The following is a 20683-nucleotide window of genomic DNA, read 5'->3' on the forward strand; positions in this document are numbered from 1 at the left end:
CCCCTTTGGAAGGAGAGTAGTACACTGAACAATGTGGAGTTATTCTAGCATAGAAAGTAATATATATATTTTTTAATTGGCATGGATCAGGGACAAGACAGAATGACTCTGAAACAATTCCCGGCAAACACATCTTCACCAGGACCTTTATACAGTCTGAACTGAGCTACACAGGAGGGTGACCACAGCCCTGCTGGTGAGAGCCCTGCTGCAGCTCTCCCACTGTGGTGCAAGTGCTCCCTGGGGCCCTCACTGCGGTGATGACCAGGGCCCTGCCTTTCACTGCCAGTTACACAAAGCACATTCTAATGAGCCATCAATTTTACAGTATGATTTCAGGGCAAAGGGTATCATATGTAAACAAACCCACAAAACTGTTACTCAAAAAAGGTAACCTCACAATGTATTTCTGGGTTATAAAGAAGACTCGTAGAATGATTTCACAGAGATTCCAAACTACAATACCACACTCTTCAATGTCAGCAATTAGTAATTTAGGGAGAGAGTTTGGAAAACTTTGACAAAGTTTAACATAAGGTATAAAGGATTATACGTCTGAAATAATGATAGATATAAAGTTATCTTAATCATAAGTAACCTTTTCTTAGTGCTTATAGAGAAATGAAATACTAATGACTAAAATAACACTCCAGAAAATCTGCCTGGAATAAACACAAATGATTCAGTAGAACTATAACATAAGAATTAAAGCTAACTTAAGATCCCGCTGTGTGGCCTGCTTCCAAGAATCTGCAGTAGTAACTAATTACGTTATTGACAGAGTGTCTCGGTATATCGTCTATTATTGTCTAAAAGTATCCCCCCCACTACTGTGCACAGGCTCTATTTCATGTCTCACCTACACACACTCATTTGCACAAATATACATAATAGAAGATATTGACCTCATGCACACATCTCTTTCCCAAGGCCCTGAGGGATTAGGTCTGTTAAAAAAAACAGCCATTACTGAAAACAATAAAGAGTTTCCTCAAAAAATTAAAACAATTACCATATGATCTCCCACTTCTGGGTATATATCCAAAAGAATTGAAATCAGGATCCAGATGAGGTATCTGCAGACTGATATTCACAGAAGCACCATTAACAAGTGCCAAGAGGCCAAAGCAACCCAAGTGGCCATCGACAGATACAGTAATAAACAAGATGAGGTAAATACAGACAATGGAATATTACTTAGCCTTTAAAAGGTAAGAAATTCAACACATCACAACACGTCACATGTCCACAACCATGGACAAAGTTGTTGTGAGTGAAATGAGTCAGTCACAAAATGACAAATACTATACAATTCAACTTACATGAGGTATCTAGACTTGTCAAATTCATAGAAACAGAAAGCAGAATGATGATTGCCAAGGGCTGGGGAAAACGGAAATAGAGAGTTCTTTTAATAGTATAAACTTCCAGTTTTATAAGATAAAAAAGTTGTGGAGATAGCAAAATGAATATACTTAACTGAACTGTACAGTTAGGTACAATCAAGATGGTAAAATTTATATGTATTTTAAAATTAAAATACTTTAATTCCTGATTCTATTTGATTTTTTCTATTTGTTTATAGTAATCCTTTCAACAATGTTTGCTTTGCTGTTCCTCTTTTGTGATGGAGCAAATTCCTTCTTCACAGGAAATGTAAGAGTTTGCTCAGAGCTCTGGAGAAAATGGTATTGTGGTTTTCACTTTGGGGTCGATAGTCAGTAACATGACAGAAGAAAGAGCCAATGTGATTGCATCAGCCCTTGCCCAGATTCCACAAAAGGTAGGTAAAATAGCTTTTCGTGAACAACTACTTCATGAGTCAAACTCTCTAAAAGTTTTGATTACAAACATTTCCTGCAAAAAAGGTAAACTATTACACCTATAATTTATCTCAGATATCAGTTTAAAAACCAAAATATACATGGCAGATGCTGAAGTAGTACAGAGGTTATCTTATATTGACAGTAACTTGGACGTTAAAACTGTGATATACACATATGAGAGGTGCAGTATGAAATTTTGGTATTATAATGGTATTGCAGGCAGGTACAAAAATCACCAAATTTTGCTTTGTCATTTGTTCCTTTTCAATGAAGGATTCCTGAGGACACTGTACACACTACAGATTTTATCAGGAAAAAGTTAAACTTTAATAGTAGCTGTACCAGCACAATGTTAAGCAATATTGATAAAAATCTGAACGCATCATGCAGTTTTTTGCACTTCCCATGTAATCCTGGCCTCTTTCATTTCCCCTAAACTTTGGATAGGCCTATTCAGTGTGCTTTTCAGGATGCTATTCAGAGAAAGGATGGCCAGAGCTCACCAAGCTACATCTGTATCCAAGCCAGCCACAATGATTCAGAGTAAGAAAAATTGGTCTGCCCAGGCTGAATGGGCCCTATCCAAAGTCTGAAACAGGAAGATAAAAGATAAAGGGTGGAGATGGGTCCTGTCCTTAAGGTGAACCCTGTGCATTATAAAATCTGGCCTCAAATGGCCTCTGCTTCTAATCAATCAGATTATTGCTCCTGATTGAGGAGGGAGAAGGGAAAAAAAGGAGTCAAGCAGAAGGAAGACTGGCGTGACCTGGGCTCAGATGCCTCCTCCATAAGTTTTTACTTATAAAACACCTTTTCCTATCTGACAGAATCTTTACCTAATCACCTATGTTAATTTTTTGCTGAGAATCTAAAGTTAATCATGATCCAGTTTATGGGGATTGCTTGGGAATTTCAAAGTCGGCACCAGATTTTGGTACTGGCATATATATAAATTATATTAACCAGTGCTGGGCAATCAAAGGCAATGCTATGTGCCTCATTTTTGAAGTGTTAAAAGTCAGCTGAATAAATTCTGGCATTCCGATTTTGGAATTTTTTTTCAACAGCCACGTTGTTATTTATAAATCAACAAGCTCTTTCTAAATCAAAACAATTTCCAAACCTAGCAATAGTATTAACACTCTGCGTTCATGTCAAAAATTATCAACTGAAATTTTTCTTGTAGTGCTTAACAATTTGTAATCTAAAAGAGTTATACTTACCTCCTAAGCAGAATTAATTATTAATAAATTATAAGAAAACGCAAATATTTTTACAAGCACCTGACTGCACAGATGAGCCTTTCTGTACATCAAAAGATGTAAAACTCCAGTATAAGAAACTTGAGAAACAAGAGGATATATGTAAATTCCCTTCTGTAACAGTCAAAAAGAAATACAGGTTAATATTTAAGTTTAGAAAACAAGAGCTAGTATATATAGCAAAATAAAATGTGTAGATTAATTTGCCACTGTTTCCTACACTAGAATCATGATTGCCTAACAATTTATTTGAATTTGTCATTGATAATCTATGCCACTATGATTTGTCTGTGCCACAATGTGTGAAATGCTGTGACTGTATTCCATATCTGAACATAAAAAATATGTTGATGTTATATGAGCATTTCTATTACATCAGCATTTTATTGGTTCTCATTACCTAACACCTCCTGTCCTCATTTCCTCAGCTGTCATATGGAAGGCATTTAACTAGATGTCTTTAAATCCGTCTAGAATTCTAATATGCTGTAACTTCGAAGTTCAACTCGCGGAATAGGTGTTTTCTTTACCCTAACAGGTTCTATGGAGATTTGATGGCAAAAAACCAAAAACCTTAGGACCCAATACTCGGCTGTATAAGTGGATCCCCCAGAATGACCTCCTTGGTATGACTCTGGAGAACAACTACTGAAAACATGAGTAACAGCTGATAACAGCTGAGCAGAGTGATAGTTCAACAAAAAATGAATTTATTGAACATTTATTATTAAAATACTAACAAATAAAACTTAAGTTCTTTGTATTATTTCTAGACCTAGGAAAAACAAGGAAAAAATATAAAAGTTGGCATTTTATCACACACAGTCACATTCCTTATGGCCAGAATCAAAATACCTTTATTTCAGGTATAATTAGTTCTCACAGCTGAATTTTTCAATAACATCCTAAACTGTAGCTGTCTTTGAATTCTCTCCTTATACCTTTCTTTCTCCTACTTGCAGGGGTACTTCAAACGCTATTGAAAAAGAACAGCTCTTCTATTGCCAGTGATTCTCCATTTTCTATAGGAAAAAAATCTACAATGTTTTTCATTAATAATACATTTTATGATTAAATGTAGCTTTTCCTTCCTCTGGCTCCAGGGCCACCACCAACACCGTTCCTGCTGCCCTGAAACCCTTAAGACTCAATGACTTCACTATTTCATTAAAAGAATGTTTCTAACATGCTCCCCTCTTTTTGCACATACTGTTTCTTTTTATCCAAAATGTTCTATTTGTTCACCTGCCAATCCTGTATTCATTTTTGAAGTTCAAGTGACACACCACTTCTTTAATGTAGTCTTCATCTACCTCTCTAGCAGACTTACATGTTTCTTGCTGAGTTCTGAAAGCAATTTAAATACAGTTTCACATGTATAATAATCCGTTATCTAAAAAAAACACTGCCTCTAGATTCAGTGCATTATAGTGTTCATTTCTCATTTTAAAAACATAATTAATTATTTTAGTGAAATTCACTCAATTCTAGGTCATCCAAAAAACAAAGCTTTTATAACTCATGGTGGAACCAACGGCATCCCTATGGTGGGCATTCCTTTGTTTGCAAATCGACCTGATAACATCCGCAAACATGAAGGCCAAGGGAGCAGCTGTTACCTTGAACTTGAACACAATGTCAAGTTCAGACCTGCTCAATGCACAGAGGACGGTCATTAATGATCCTTTGCAAGTACATTTTTTTTTCACTAAATACTATTTCTAGAGATATGCTCATATGAAATCCAGGCAGGCAGCAATGAGCCCTGATATGAAAATAATTATGAGTAAGATTTGCTCAGTGCTTTGAAGACCACCATCAATAATCCATTGTAAGTGTCAGAGTAAGGTTTTCTTGGTGGTTTTAGAGAAAAAGTTTGTAAGAGATTTAGGATAGTAAAGAAATTTCTGACATAATCATTAAAAATTCTCACCAAAACGGTTAACAGAAAGATTAAAAGGAAGCATTGAGAATGAAGTTGAAGCAGGGAACCAAGAATGTTTCACAGTACTAATCTGCACAATTATGACTTTCAGCATGAAAACTGTTGTTTTAAACTCTTCTAAAATGGTTTAATTTCTGTAACCCAGCATGCTATCTTGAATTTCCATTAAACACTTCCAAAATTTTCTAAGCTAATATTTTTATCCCATCTCTGATAAATGATAAATAACTACAACTTTCAAATTTATCCAATTAAAACTTTGTGAATACTACTTATAAATGCAGTTATATTCTTAGTAATTTTGGTTATGCTTGTTTTTATTTTATTTGATAGAACTGTAAAATCAAAAAGTAATTGACTTGGAAGAGATCTATTGGAATATTCCTGTTTAAAAGCCAAATTTTCTGGACCAGAAATATTTGGTTTCCAAATTATTTCAGGATAAACATTAATTTGCTATATTCTTCCTATTATTACTAATATCATAATTAAGTATATATTTCCCCTTTTTGTTTCATAATGACTTTAGAAATAAAATTTTGTGAATGTTTGGTTATAATATCACAGGGGACATCTGCATTTTAAAAGCATTGTTACTTAATTTTAATTTAGCCCAACTATTATTAATCCTAAATAAGCACCATGAGAAGCACATTTTGTTTTTTTAAGGATATCTTCCATTTGGCAATTTTATGTAAAAGCGTATCTTTCTAAAACAGATGTCTTTCTACATTTTTTAATTCTTAATAATGTAAAACTGTGCCCTAAAAATGAGGAAAAATTTATTAGCTGATACGTACTGAATGCTTATGATATTGGTACACATTGTACTAAGTTCTTTGTACAGATTAAGTAACTTCTTCATTATAGTTGTTCCCTATTGTTTTACAAACATGTTTCAGGATCACTTCCCTCTCTTAAAAACCCCGTGGTGCTCTCACTGTGGTTTTCACAGGACAGGGACAGAAGCTACCTGCATGGTTATTGTTACAGTGCTATAACACTCTGTGATTTAAGGTTTGAAAGCCCTCTTATTAATCCTTCATCCTTGTCTGTTAGTCCATAATCACTTCAACAGTAGAAACAAATGCAACTGGCAATGCCTGCAAGTGAAATGTCGCGCACTCTCCAGATTCTAAAATGACAATACTAACGAGAAAAACAACACCAAACACAAACTGAGTCTCCAAATGATAGGGACAACTCCAAAAATCAATAGATCATTCCTCAAAATAATCACATGAAGAAAGGTACTATTCCTATCCATTCAAAAATGAAAAACTGAGAAACAGAAATGATAAAAAAGCACACAAAGTGTCAGAGTCAAGATTCAAACCAACACAATCCATTCCACACTTGTACCACTACTTCATTGCTATCAAGTCAATACCACCACTTGGTCAGCTCTGCCTGGACATGTCCCTGAACCTCACATGGACTTGTCTCCTCTCTCTGGATTATGATAGTATTTTGAAACTTGCTTCCCAGATCTATTAACAATTCCTTACTGGATAATTCGAAATTTGCATGTCAAAATCATGTATTTGGAATTTTTTTTTTTTGTACCTTTTGGACTTAACTCATTCCACATTCTGAACTAGAAATACTTGTCATCTCCCAACTTCTTTTCTTCACCGCTTGAAGTCCTAGACATTCAACAAATTCCAACCCATAAAGATCTCTATAATTGTCTCGAAGAAAAATAGAATTTTCTTTCCAGAGTTATGTGGCATTCATTTTTACCATCCACATGAAAATTTCATTTATCTTTTCTACTTCGTTCTGTAAATTATTTGATTTTCTTTCAGCTATAAAGAGAATGCTATGTGGTTAAAAACCATTCATCAGGATCAGCTTATAAAACCTCTGGATCGAGCAGTCTTCTCGATTGAATTTGTCATTCGTCACAAAGGAGCCAAGCACCTACGTCCAGCTTCTTACAAGCTCACCTGGTTCCAGTACCACTTTTTGGATGTGATTGGGTTCCTACTGGCCTCTGTGGCAACTGTTACCTTCCTGGTCATAAAATGTTGCTTGTTTTGTTGTCGAAAGTTTAAGAAAAGAAAAAAAGGGAATAGACTTTTGAGACATAGTAGGCATAGTAAGCTAGCAAGCATAAGATCACTCCATTTAATTCAAACACTGTGGATCAAGTTGTGGCAGATTCTCCTCCATTTTATAAGACCTATGTCTCACCCAAATATTTTACTCTTGGTTAAATATATTGCGTTAGTTTATCCATTCTACCCTAAGGGGGAAATAACCCTATGTATTTTTTGACAACTACTTCCCTCACTATTCTTCTTGAGATTCTTCAATTCTGTTCATCAAACCAAAGAGGACGTGCTACCTGTGAAGATGTATTATATTCCATTTATAATTCTCATTTTAAAAATCCTCAAATAATTCTACTTTAATACTGACATATATAATTTCATAACTGAAAAAAGAGACTCACTAGAATTTTAGTCTGTGACTTAAGAAGCCTGATTGTTTTTACCACGCATTTTCAGAAATATCTGCTGTATAAGTAAAATCAAATAGAATACATAGAATACATGTGCCCCTGACAAAGAAAAACAGCTGAACACTTGTTAAAGGTTGGCAAGACAGGTATTATCCATACTACTGTAGTAGGGGAGAGAGATTCCAGTTGAGTTCAACTCCAACTAAGACAAAGGTGACTGATGTTTTTAACGGGAGAGCAGACAGGGAACAAAAAAGAACTGTGGAGAAGTAAAAAGAGGAACAAAAAAGGGACTAGGGGGCTATGTGGAAATGGAAAATTACAGAAAGGAATAAATGGAAAACTACTGAAAATGGTTTGGCAAGGTGAGTCAGACAATGTATGTTTTGTTGTTTGGCAGGAACACATTTTCTTGAGCAAAGACTTAATATGGGAGGTGGGGCCATCTTTAAGGACACAAGCCATGACCCAAGTACAGATGGAAGAGAAGTTAAAGTTTGGTCAAAAATCTTAGCACATTGTTTAGGCAAGTCCTTTGTGTTTATAGTTCACAACCCTCTTGAAATACAAAATATTCTTTCCTGTAAATTTCCTGTTACAGGAATTCTGAATGGTTCTAACTGGCTTCCTACCTAAAGCTATGCAACCAGTAAAATCTTTGGTTGAAAGGACTACAGATATTTTCCACACAAAGCCTTAGATATGTCTGAATTCCTGTTCTCACTTTATTGAACAATGCTTTATAACTGGATAGCAAGACACAAAATAAAAGGAGAGTAGTAATGATAGGTGGGGCCCAGCAGGATTTAGTCTAATTCCTCTGGATTATAATGTTAGATTTCCCTCTTCCTACAATAATCTCCCATTTTTTGGCCCTACCTTGTCAAGTCAGATATTTCCAACTGCTTTAATATGTGGAACACGGAGGATATCAAAACAGAAACTTATATAACCTTTTTATTGATTTTCTCACATCCCATAGAAAAATAAATTGCAGATGGCATAAAGAGCCAAATATCGTGTGCAACAATTTTTGAAGTCCATGCATAAGAAACAGAAAAAAGGTCTCCAATGCTTGCCTTTAAATATTGGTAATAGAGCCTTTAGACTCAGAACACAACTTACAAAGTAAACCACAAAAACAAAAAAGAAACCAAGAGCAGCTCTTCTGCCTGACAAGAGATATATTTTAAACAGTTGGATGGAAATGAAGCATACTCAGCATTTTTTATTATATGGAGGAGATATTTATAGCATTCTTCTATACAACAAAATTACTTTTAGCAATAATCACTGATGAAACTAATTATAATAATAATATCCAGAAAGGAAACAATGAATACTTTCTTTTACTAAACTTGGTATAATCATGTCACTAAAAAGTAAAAAATAAATAGCAAAGTACAAAGAAGAAAAAAGTAATGCATTAATGTTCTTTAATTACATTAATGTTTTTTTTAAAAAACAGTGAGGCATGAGGTGAGAGGAGAGAAACCTTACACATACACATTAGCCTGAGGCATAACGAAGCTCTGCATGTACAACCCAAGCTGAATTCCAATCTACTTGTTTTCTTAATGAAGTAACTTCTACAAATAACGTAATGACTTTGTCAAAATTGATCTCTGCAATCCTTAGACCATACAGCCAGATACATAAACCTATGTCCAATCACAGCTGATCAAGATTTCCCATTTCTTTTAATTTTGAAAAGTTTCACACAAAGCAATGTAATACTTAATAGTTAGGAAAAGATGTAAAGATAAAGATACATTTAGCAAAGTCATAAAAATCCCATTATAAATTCCAAAAACTGCAATACTATCCATGTGTTTGTTTCTTCAAGATTGACTCTAGCAGGTTTCAAATGTCTAAGAAGTCCAAAAAAATTTAAACACAAAAACTCCACATGGTTACACAGAATGACAGAACTGATGTAACTTTTTTCATCTTTATAATCTCTGTGCTAGTATTGTTTATTTCAAATATAGTGCTTATAATCAGAATTACGTAAGCACCATAGAGGTCGAAGACAAAACTCAAATGCTTATGAATTTAATCCTGGTAATAATGCAGGAAGAAGCTGGGTCCACCTATGTCAGGAACTGTGCAACCAGGAGTTTTAATTTCCACATTCCAAATAGAATGCAATGTTATTTAAAGGATAAGTAATAAAAATATACTACTAGTGTTCTTGTAGTTTTTAGTATATCTTTAGGCTTTTAAGTACCTTCTTTAAATATGTTCTTAAAATCCAACAAAAGTCACAAAAATTACTGAATAATAAAAAAGAAAGGTGAGGCCTTTAAAGGGATAGGTCCCCCTGACACCATGCAGTCACCCCTATGTCATCTACTGATGAAGCTTGACATTTAGCCAGTTAGCAAAGAAATGTGGACAGCGTTCAGATTCAGTATCACAAAGCTGAATCTGAAGCTGAAACACAATGAATTGAAAACTGGCACAGCAGATGATATTCCAAATTTCTCATCTGTTAGCATCCCAAAGATTTTGTACCTTTGAGCACTGGATCATGGTAAAACTCACATGAATAATTTTAAAATGAAGTTTGTGAAATGAGGGGTATCGGGAAGTTCAGCCTCAAAGATGAGGCCCATTGAGTCTGTAGCCTCACTGATCTCCAAATATATAATCAGAATAGACACACTAGCAGGCTAGATTCTTTGTTATCAGTAGTTGCTAGTGCAGTAGTGGTCAGAGGGAGTCATTCTGTTGGGTCCACGTGTAACCATCTCTGCACCCATCACCAATCTGTTCAAACAGCCATCAAACAAATCTGTTCAAACAGCACTAGTTATCAGTTACTTGGTGTCTCTCCTATGGTGGATATGTATTTTACCAATTCAAAATATATGGAAATGCATTTCATTGACTTAATTGGCAATCCCTAATTTCTTTATCTCATTAGCCATCTTTTGTATGTTTTTTGTCTATTCGGGTTTATTGTTGTTTGCATGTACTGCACTCATTCTCTACTGAGGTGTTTTTCTACTGACTTTTTTGGTGACGAGAAGCTGTAAAGGATAAATTATCTGGAAAAAATCTAGATTTCTGGGGGCATGGATGACAGTGGCTCAGAGTGGCAAAGAAATAAGGTCAATGAAAATGATATAAACTGGTAAAAATTAATCAGAAATCCTAAGTAAGAGAAGATGACCTTTGGAGCTAAGACTGATCAATCACAATGAGTACAAGCAGGTTGCAAGAGCTGGAATGGAATGAAACAAAAATTTTTGATTGCCTCTGCTGAAGCCTGCCAGGATCACAAGTTTCATTACAATTTACTGTTTTAGCCTGAAGTCACTGCACTCTACAGATAGAGTAAATTTTGATGCCTACTGTTAAGGCCCTTATCTTTTTTTTGATTCTTCCCCAAAGCCACTTTTTTAAAGCTACTATAATAGGCATCTATTTATGGTATTTCCTTTTATGCTAACAATTGGCAGATAACCTTACTACACTCAACGGTACTCTTAAATGTCTATGTTTGGGGAAAGGGTATACCCATTTAATGATTTTTTAAAATGTTATTGCACTACAGTCAAGAGTTGTTTTATAGAGATACTTTAGAATTTGTTGAGATTTTATCTGTTACCCTAAGTGCAATTTTATAAATTTTTCATCTGCACTTGAAAAGAATGGATATACTTTCTGTGAGCTGCGGAATTCAACTGATGAATCTTGTTACTTTTGTTGCTAAAATAAGGGACTTTCAACTTTTGTTACCAAAACAATTATCATACGAATTTTTTGTTTGCTTGATTTATCAGTTTCTGAGGTATACTAAAATCTTACACTTTTTATGTGTTAATTCTTAGTGAATTACTTCTATCCATAAAGATGTTTCTCTTTATCACATGTTGTATTTTGCATCTTTTATTCTACTTTGGTATTAATAGTATTACATTAATTTTTACTTAGTACTGGCTAAATACACACAAATATATAAAACAATTCTAGGTCATCTTGTATTAGTTATTTTTCTTTTTTAAGCAATATAAGGTGGATTAAAAAGTCTGAGAATCTTTCTTAATAGGTCAGTTTACTTAATTCGTATTTAAATTACTGTAAATGTATTACATTAAGTGAAAATGAATGTATCAAATTAAAATACTAGTTTGCACTTACCTGTAACAATTTAACATTTAATTACCATGTTTTTTCTCACTGCATTCTCCTTTTCCCCTTTTTGTTAGAATGATCAAAATGTTTTTCTTCTTCAACTGCCAATAAAAGTTATACTGTACATACATATATTTTTCAACTCTCTCTGCTAAGAAGGGCCTATTAGCAGTAACATTCCAGCAACAATGAGCACACCTCCAACCCAGATCTTAATTTCTAGGTATTATACCTCAATAATAGGAACCATAGCTTCCTAGACAAATGACTGATTTAGTTATGGAGCAAGAAAAGTATAAGATAAGCACGAATCATCTTGACGTATATTAAATGATGGGATCATATCAAAAGGAAATACGAAGCAACTGGAGAGGGCTCCAATGAATCAAATCTGGAATAATTTGAGAAACAAAATAAAAAATGATAGTTATAGATCATGAGCCATAAGATAAATGAAATATCCATAAATCTATACTGAAAGAAACAAAAATAAATAAGTATAGGAAAGGGGAAGTTCTTCCTTATGCTGGAATTCCAATTAATAATTATAGAAGAAATTATGGATACAGAAATCACTATTAGGCAGACACGACAGTAATATTTGTTTTAGGCAAGAATTATCTATCAATGGATACCAAAATTAGAAGGCAAAGGCATGATGACAAACAGAATATTTACATAGTCTCCAAGTATCTCCTCATAAAATACTTAATTTCAAAAGGAAAAATCGTAACTTTATAGTGCAGAAACCTGCAGACATCATCTTAATCAAGTGATCAGAGTTAATATCACCATTAATGAGATACCTTAACATCATATGCCTTAAGAAAATGATAGTGAAAAGAGCACATCACTTCTGCAGTATTCTTGCCAAAAATGTGCAATCTGAATTTAATCATAAAGAAACATCAAGCAAACCTAAAACTGAAGGTCATTCTATCAAATAACTGGCCAAGAATTCATCAAAAGTGTTGAAATTACGAAAAAAAAAAAAAAAGACCAAAAGATTGTTTCAGATTGAAAGAGACTCAGGAGGTTGACACCTAAATGCAACATATGATCCTGGATTGGAACCTGGTGTAAGAAAAATAAATGTCTAGAAGCTAGACACTTATACTGTGGTCCCTACACCCTATCTACCTCTACCACCCTCCTTATTTCCCCACCACCAAAAAATCTGGGTCCTTTTCTAAAAGAAATAAATTGCCCAGGGTGAAATAAAGTAACTAGAATCAATGTAACACATCTAAATAAAGCCTTTCTCATTCTGACATTTACAGGTCCCCTTAGGTAATGCCTAGTAATATATACATTCTTAGCATGAAAGTCAAAGTCGGCCAAAAATGAAAGTCTTGGATAAACTTAAAAAAACAAAACTCATCCAGTTAACAAGTCCTTCACTGGTACAAAGAGATCCCACTGAGTCATTCTATTGCCTCATCCTTAAATTTAAACAAAGATTAGCAAACATTTGGAGAAAGCTAGTAAGTGGCAGGGTAAGGCTAAAATAAACACACACACACACACACACACACACCCTTGCAACAGACATGAGAATTTTTAAAAATGAAAGATTAACTGTATTAGTAACTTCAGATATCAAAAATACTTCATCCATATAATATAAAACAGAAAAAAGGGAGTGCTTTTGTATATTTCACACCTCTTATGCCCCATCTCATACCTTTTCAGCCCCATTTTCTTCTCCAGTTTTCGCTGTGACAAGGAGCTTCCGTACAGTTATAACCTAATAGCACAGATCTCTCACTTTCTGCACTATCTCTGACACCACTGCATAAAACTGCTGAACGAACTCACATACACTCACATGTGTATAATCTAGCAGTCTGTTTAACAGGAGCTCTCTCCTATCCCTCAGGTAGTCATTTGTGGGTATATTCCCCACAGCTGCTTACTAGGTCTCAGTGGGATTAAGTCCCAATTGTCCACAGTGATGATCAACTTTGTAATACACAGGTACTGACTTTTCTCCCTTCCCTGGACTTCCGGTTCACCTTTCCCTGTCCTTTACTCCTGGAGTCCTTGGATTTCTCAAACTGCATTCTGATCCCTATCTCAGGCTCTGAGGAGAACACAGACTGAGAGCATCTGTACCAGAACTGGCCTTAAAAGCAGACCTATTAAGATGAGACTTGGGAATTGGACAATTCACTCGTAACTGGCAAGACTCATCTCACTGCTGATGACATGTGCAAGGGTGACAACTCCTAGAATTTAGTAAAATCACAATTTTTGATTCATACAGGGGAGTAAAGAATGGGGAAGGTAAAGTACTGACTTATGGACTGTACGGCACAACGGTAATTGCATAGTATATAGCGTGAAAATGACTAACAGTTTTAGAAGGCTTGAAAAAAGAAAATGACAGCTCAGTTTAAACAAATACCAAATCAAAACAGGCTGTGAAATCAGTTCTCCTTGGCAGTGCTTAGACTCTTCTGAAGCAGAAAACCACGTTTAGAATTGCAAAGATAGCAGAGCTACAAAGACGACCCAACTCGCAACTTCCAACGGGCCTCATACGCCAAAGTCAGGGCCTGGATAGAAAAAGAATGGAACCTTGAGACCTGGGGTGGGGGTAACAAGCCCCAAAATCTTGAATCCCCGGTTTCTTCTGGGTTCTGCTTCTGGGGGTAGGTTGGTAGAGAAAAATCTATCAGGGAACACAGCAAAGTTTCCACTCAACTAAAGCTATGACTTGGTCATTCTGGACTCCTCATATCAGTGAGACAGAAAATAGTTGTCAGTGGGGACAACTGACACTGACAATTATCCTCATTAAGGATCACAGTTACATAATAGGAAAGAAATAGGGATTTTTAGAAGATCCAGGAGATGAAGAAGAATGCCTAAAAATTCAGAGGTCGGAACTCAGTGCCTAATGACAACGCTTAAGCACGTACTTGCAGCAACCATGATCCAAGAAGGCTTAGGTAACTTGAGGATGAAGGCTCATGTCATCCCATCAGACTAATAATTTAGAACAAATAGCCAAAATGCTGGCCCAGAGAGGAGATATGAAATTTGTAATAGAGGAGGAAGATGATAAATACTTATTATTCCCTCAGAACGCCAAGCTTGTTCTTACTAACACCCATTTGTAAAGGCTGAACTTGGCCACCATATTGAAAACTCTGTCGCTGATGGGCCTTAATAGAGGGCACCAAAAGTTAAGAGCATTGCAAAATGTAGACCACATTTATCGTTCATTTTGCCCCACCTCACCTCTTCACTGCTTTCTATCCTACCACCACCCTTGTTTTCCTTCAGCTACTGCATTATCAACCAGCTTCCTTAAAGAGATAACCAGATAGTCATTTATCAGCTGTCCTGCACAATCCTTTCTGCCCCAGAGTCTCTCTCATGTCACTGTGTGGGACACCTACGAGAAACTATGTTTACCACATGAACATCCAAATACAGCAGAGAACTATTTAGCACCATACACAACCCTTGACAAATGGGGAGACAAGAGCTATAATACATTCTCTCCTCCACCATTTTTTAGGTGGCCTAATTTAAGAAACATTCTACATACACTTTAGATGGTCCCAGCAGGATAGAACCAATTCTCCACAGCAGTGACCAGGTTGATAATGAACCTTGGTATTAGCTTTCCATCCTTCCTTATGTCACTTTCCTTTTCCCATCCTCCTGTTTCATAGGATCCGTTCTAGGAACAAAATACTAACACACAAGCCCTTTTTTTAACTGCAGCTTTCTGGGGGAAACTAAGAGAGACATTCTTGAAGGATAAAAATAGTGGCTGAACTTGAAGTACGTGAAAACAAAAGACATGTTGGAACATAATATAAGGAAATCTCTTAGAATGTATAAACAAAAGACAAAGATGACAGAAAATGTGAGAAATGAGAGAAAGTGAATATTCACCTAGGTAGCGGTCCAAGTAAGATAAACAGAAGAAAAAAATAACTGAGAAGGTAAAAAGCAGCAATTAGCAAAACAATGCAATGAAGTTTTCTAGAGTAGAAATGTATGTGATCTTCAGAAACAGCCAATGGAAAGCCAAGCTGGATGCACAAAATATTCATTACTATGAAATTTTAAACGAAGATAAATCAAGATCCTAAAAGATTTAAGAAGGGAAAATTTTTGATTATCTGCAAAGGAACAGGAATTGTACATCCCCCAGCATCTCATCAGCAGCAAGAAATGCTAGGACAACAGATCAATGTCTTTATCTTTCTGAGGGAAAAGTGTTTTTAATCTAGAGTTTTATCTCTCTCCAAATTAGCTATCAAGTATTCAGTAAATAGGATTTCAAATATTTTAGGAATTAAAATGAACTCACATATCCTTCCTACATCAGTCAGAATATACTAGGTTATGCTGCAATAATAACCCAAAAATCTTCCAATCTTAAAATAATAAAGGTGTTTCTCTCTCTTGTTCCATGTCCACTGCAGTTACATTGAAAGTTCTGTGTCAAATTATCCTCACCCCAGAAACCTGGCTGACAGAACTGCCACTATCTGGAACATTTTTGGTGACTCTTACATAAGAAAAAAGGCTTTTCACTGAAAAAAGCAAGTTCACTTTAGGCAGCAGAAACATACAACATACAAACATACAAACCTACAGTGTGCCTGGAAGGTGGGTGGTGTGTGCAGGGGAAAAAAAAATACATGGTAAACAGCACTAATGACTATTAAACTTTCTCAGGCAGTTATATGAAGAATTTACTCCAATAAAACAAAACTCTAAACCAAGAAACAAAAAGAAACTGGAATCACTAAACAGTGGATTCACAGTGGATTTGCTGTGCCAAGTCCTATAGTCAGGTTGGAAAAGGAAGACACATGGCTCTGGCTGCCCTCTTAGTTAAAAATGAGTGGAGGAGAAGATGACTGAGAAACTCGAAAAAGTGAAGACATGATGAAGAAAATTACTTGGGGGGAGGGCTATTGAGGGGGGTTGAGGAGGAGGAAGAGGTAAAGAAAGAGGAAAAAGAGGAAGAAGAAAGTGGGGGGGTGGGAGGAGAAAAGAAATCCAATTAAAATTTACCGCAGGATTATCATCCATTCAGGAGCATGGGTGTCATGACATATAACACATAAAGAAATAAACAGTATTATTTGGCTTTGGAGTGAATAATACTTGCAATATACAAAGCAAAGAAAATGATATTTATGTACTGTGTTAAGAATCAATCTACAAATGACAGAAACTTTAACTATAGTTACAAAACAATATAAATATTATTAACCTTGATCACGTAAAACCAGCAGCATATTTTAGAGTAGTTAGTTGAAGGCAGGAGGTAGAGAGGTTAAGTGGAAGGACAGAAGAACCAATTTCCTCATCTTACAAAATGAAGAGATAAGTGAAGCTTTCTCTAAAAAAAGAGATGGTGGTCACAGTTTCTCAGTGGAGGAATTGAGACTAAAAATGTGGCTGATGTGGAAGGAGGCGAAGTTTTATAAGGGTTGGGTAAATGTATTAAATGTATATACATTATCTAAACTTTATAAATTTTGAAACAGCTATATACTATTATTTAGAGATGTGACAACTATCAGCAAAAACAAAAACTGAAATGGTTAAATAAGACTGATCATCAGAAGATACTTCTTTCTCAATATAAGCCCACAGATACCATTTGATCATACCACATGTATGAATTCTTAAGTTTTTGCTAAGTAGTTTTTTTTTCCTCTTCCTCAATGAAGTATTATCATTAAAGTCAAGAACTAGACAAGAATGTTTAGTTGTTAATCTTAACTATTCAGTATTATACTGGAAAGCTTGGCCAAATTAAAAGAAAAATATGTAAAAATAATAAAATTAGGATCGCAGAAAATTTGTCATCATTTGTGAGTGGTATAGTATTGAGAAAAATCAAACACAACTAATGAAAATTATCACAGACTACTTAAAATAACCAAATATAAGAGCAGTATCAAAAATCAGTATATTTCCAGGGCACCTGGGTATCTCAGTTAAGCATCTTGATTCATGATTTTGGCTCAGGTCATGATCTCATGGGTTGTGTATGAGATCTAGGCCCACTTCCCTTCAGGCTCACACTCAGCAGGGAGTCTGCTTGAAGATTCTGTCTCTCTGCCCCTTCCCTCCCCACTCCTAAAAATACACAAACAAATCTTTAAATAAATAAAAATCAGTATACTTCCTAAGAGGAAAAAAAAATCAATCATAAGGTATTATAGAATTTGTCACAACAGCAACAGAAACATAAATAAAAATAATCCTAATGAAAAATGTGTAATACATACTGGAAGAAAAATATAAAGATTTACTTAAAAACAGAAACAAAGACATGAAAAAATGACAAGAACTACCATGTACCTGGATGGGTAACCTCAACATTTAAACTATTCTCTCCAAATAGTGGGCTCAATGAATTTATTTCAAAATTCTGAAAATATTTTTAAAAGGCACAAAATGTTATACTGTTATTATGGAGTAATATTAAATGCACAAAAATAAAAGAAAAATTAAAAGTGAACAATACACACTGGAGTGGACCACAGTTATAAAACACCGTGGCCCTGGTGCAGACATAGATATGTAGATCAAAGATCAGACTGGCATCCGTAACAGAACCAGGTGTATATATTCAGTGTGTGATAAAAGAGGCTCGGAAAATCATTCAGACATGATAACTCAATGATAAATGGTGTTGGGACAATATGCAATGAGAGTGCCATATACCAAAGCCATATTCCTACAAAAACAAATTTCAGATCAAATATTACAGATTTAAATGTTAAAAAAAAAAGAACTTTTAAAATTTGAAAATATATAAAAGAAACTGGCAGTGAAAACGGTTGAAAATCAAGAGCCCATAAATAAACTACTTATGTATTTAACTGTATGAAAGATTTAAACTTTTATATGAAGATACCATAAGCAGACAACCTATCATTAGTAGAGAATACATATCACAAACCATTAATATTCATATGTGTATTATTCATATGCTTAAAATATAAGAAAAAAGTACTCACAAATGTATGAGCAGAGACTAGGAAAAGGCAATTGCCATGAAAAGAAACAAATGGTTAAATGAATTTATGAAAAGATGCTCAAATTTATAAATAATGAAATAGTGTTTTTCTCCTGTTAGACTGACAGGAATTTAAGGGCTCTAAATATTCCAGTACTGGTAAAAGAATATATTAAATGGGCAAGTCTCAGAGACTGTTTAAGTAAATTGTACAACTGTTTGAAGAAATGACTTGACAATTCCTATCAAAATGTAAAATGACCAAACCATATTATTCAAGACCCCCATCTTACAAAAAATAGTTTAAGTGTTAAAATATAGGTACAAGAATATTCATTACAGCATAGTTGTAATGACAACATTTAAAAATTCTCTAACTGTCCAAGGATAAGTAAATGGATAATGACACTTTGGTACATGCATTAGAAAATATGAAGCCATTAAAAAGAAAAAAAGGCATTCAATATGCACGAACTCAGAATTATGTTCATGGTACACTGTAGAGTGCAAAAAAGCTATTTGAAGAAGTATATATGTTGTTTTCTAAAATAAGAATCTCAAAACAAAGCATATAGATGATTATATATTTTTTAAAAGCCTGGAATAATAAATATCAAACTGATAACACTACCCATAGAAATTAGATTAGATTGGAAAATGAGACTATCACATTTTATGTACTTTTTGATTTAATATTTGTTCAACGGGTATCCACTACTGTTGTAATTTCAATAGATAATTACAGTACTTGCAGAATTCTCCAAAGTATTACTTCACATTAAAAAAAAAAAAACCCAGCAAATAATTCCTAGCAATCTAGCTCTAACATAGCTTTGAATACATTTTCAACTATAATCCTCTCCCATTTCCAACACCCCACCCCTACATCTATACCACTTCTAAATCTCACCCACTTCCCCAAACAATCCTGCTTCATCATCTGAGTTTAAACTCACATTCTCCCTGCATATTTATTTTATCACCATGTAAGATTTAACCTCCTTGAAGGCAGAGATTGTCTTTTACATCTCTTTATACCCCAAAAGTATCCCACTGAAAATGTTTCATACATTTTTGTTGAATTTAATGTAAATTTACTGACATGCTGTATTGAATATACTTTCAAAATCTGTACTAATTCAGATTTGCCTATCACTTTTAACGAAGCTCTAAGACTAGATGGTAGTGTTTTTAGAGGAGGCAGTTTAAGACAGTAATGTAGAAAAGATCCTGAATTTAACTTGCCTCTTCCCCCAGACACATGGAATCTACAGCTACATATGTAATAATTTCCTCTGAGAAAGACCTGAAAACTAGCTGAGCAATTCCTTTACATTGGGCAAATGAGAGAGAGGCCACATTAAGACCAACAGGAGAGCTTGAGACCCACTCTCACCATAAACCCCACCCCCAGTGCAGCGAACCACAACTGGGAGGGAACTTACAACCCTGAAACTTCTTGCTGAAGAGCAATGGCTTAGTACTCCAAATTGGACACCCCAACTTTTAAGACCCCCAAAACATATGGTTTGGAAGCTAATGGAACTCATGTCCGCCAAGACCTAAAGGACTATAATGAACTGAGAAACAGTTCTTAAAAGGGTTCGCGTGCAGACTCACTTACTACAGGGCCTAGCGCAGAAGCAGCTATCTGAAAAGCTTCCAAACATATGTGAAAGACACTCACTTGCTAACCTTAAAAGCACTGGCCAGAAAGGGATACTCTCAGGAGAGTAAGACTGCTGGGAACCACCTTTGACACTTTCCCCCCCTCTCCTCTCATCATCTTCATACTCTCAGAGTGCCAGAATCCCCCAGAGGGAAGCTTTTATACTCCTCTGATTCCCAGTTTTTACATCTTGTGTTCCTGATCTTATGGTTGCAACTCAGGGGAAGCCCTTGATCACTTGGCCCTGGGAGACCTATGGGGCTTGCATTCCTGGGTCCCATGAGACTAACAACTGGGAAGGCAACTCTTGGCAGATTACCATTCCAAGGGTATGGCAAAGACAGCAGACAGAAGCACATCCT

The 20683-nt window shown here is 35.2% G+C and overlaps 1 pseudogene; it reads left to right on the top strand.

Annotated features, from left to right (window-relative positions):
• LOC103679185 overlaps nt 1-8312 on the top strand; it is a 42576-nt pseudogene extending 34264 nt beyond the window's left edge.
• Nucleotides 8313-20683: the final 12371 nt, after the last annotated feature.

This window comes from Ursus maritimus, unplaced genomic scaffold (genome assembly GCF_017311325.1).
Source record: "Ursus maritimus isolate PB19 unplaced genomic scaffold, ASM1731132v1 scaffold_8, whole genome shotgun sequence".
In the NCBI taxonomy this organism is placed as follows: Eukaryota; Metazoa; Chordata; class Mammalia; order Carnivora; family Ursidae; genus Ursus; species Ursus maritimus.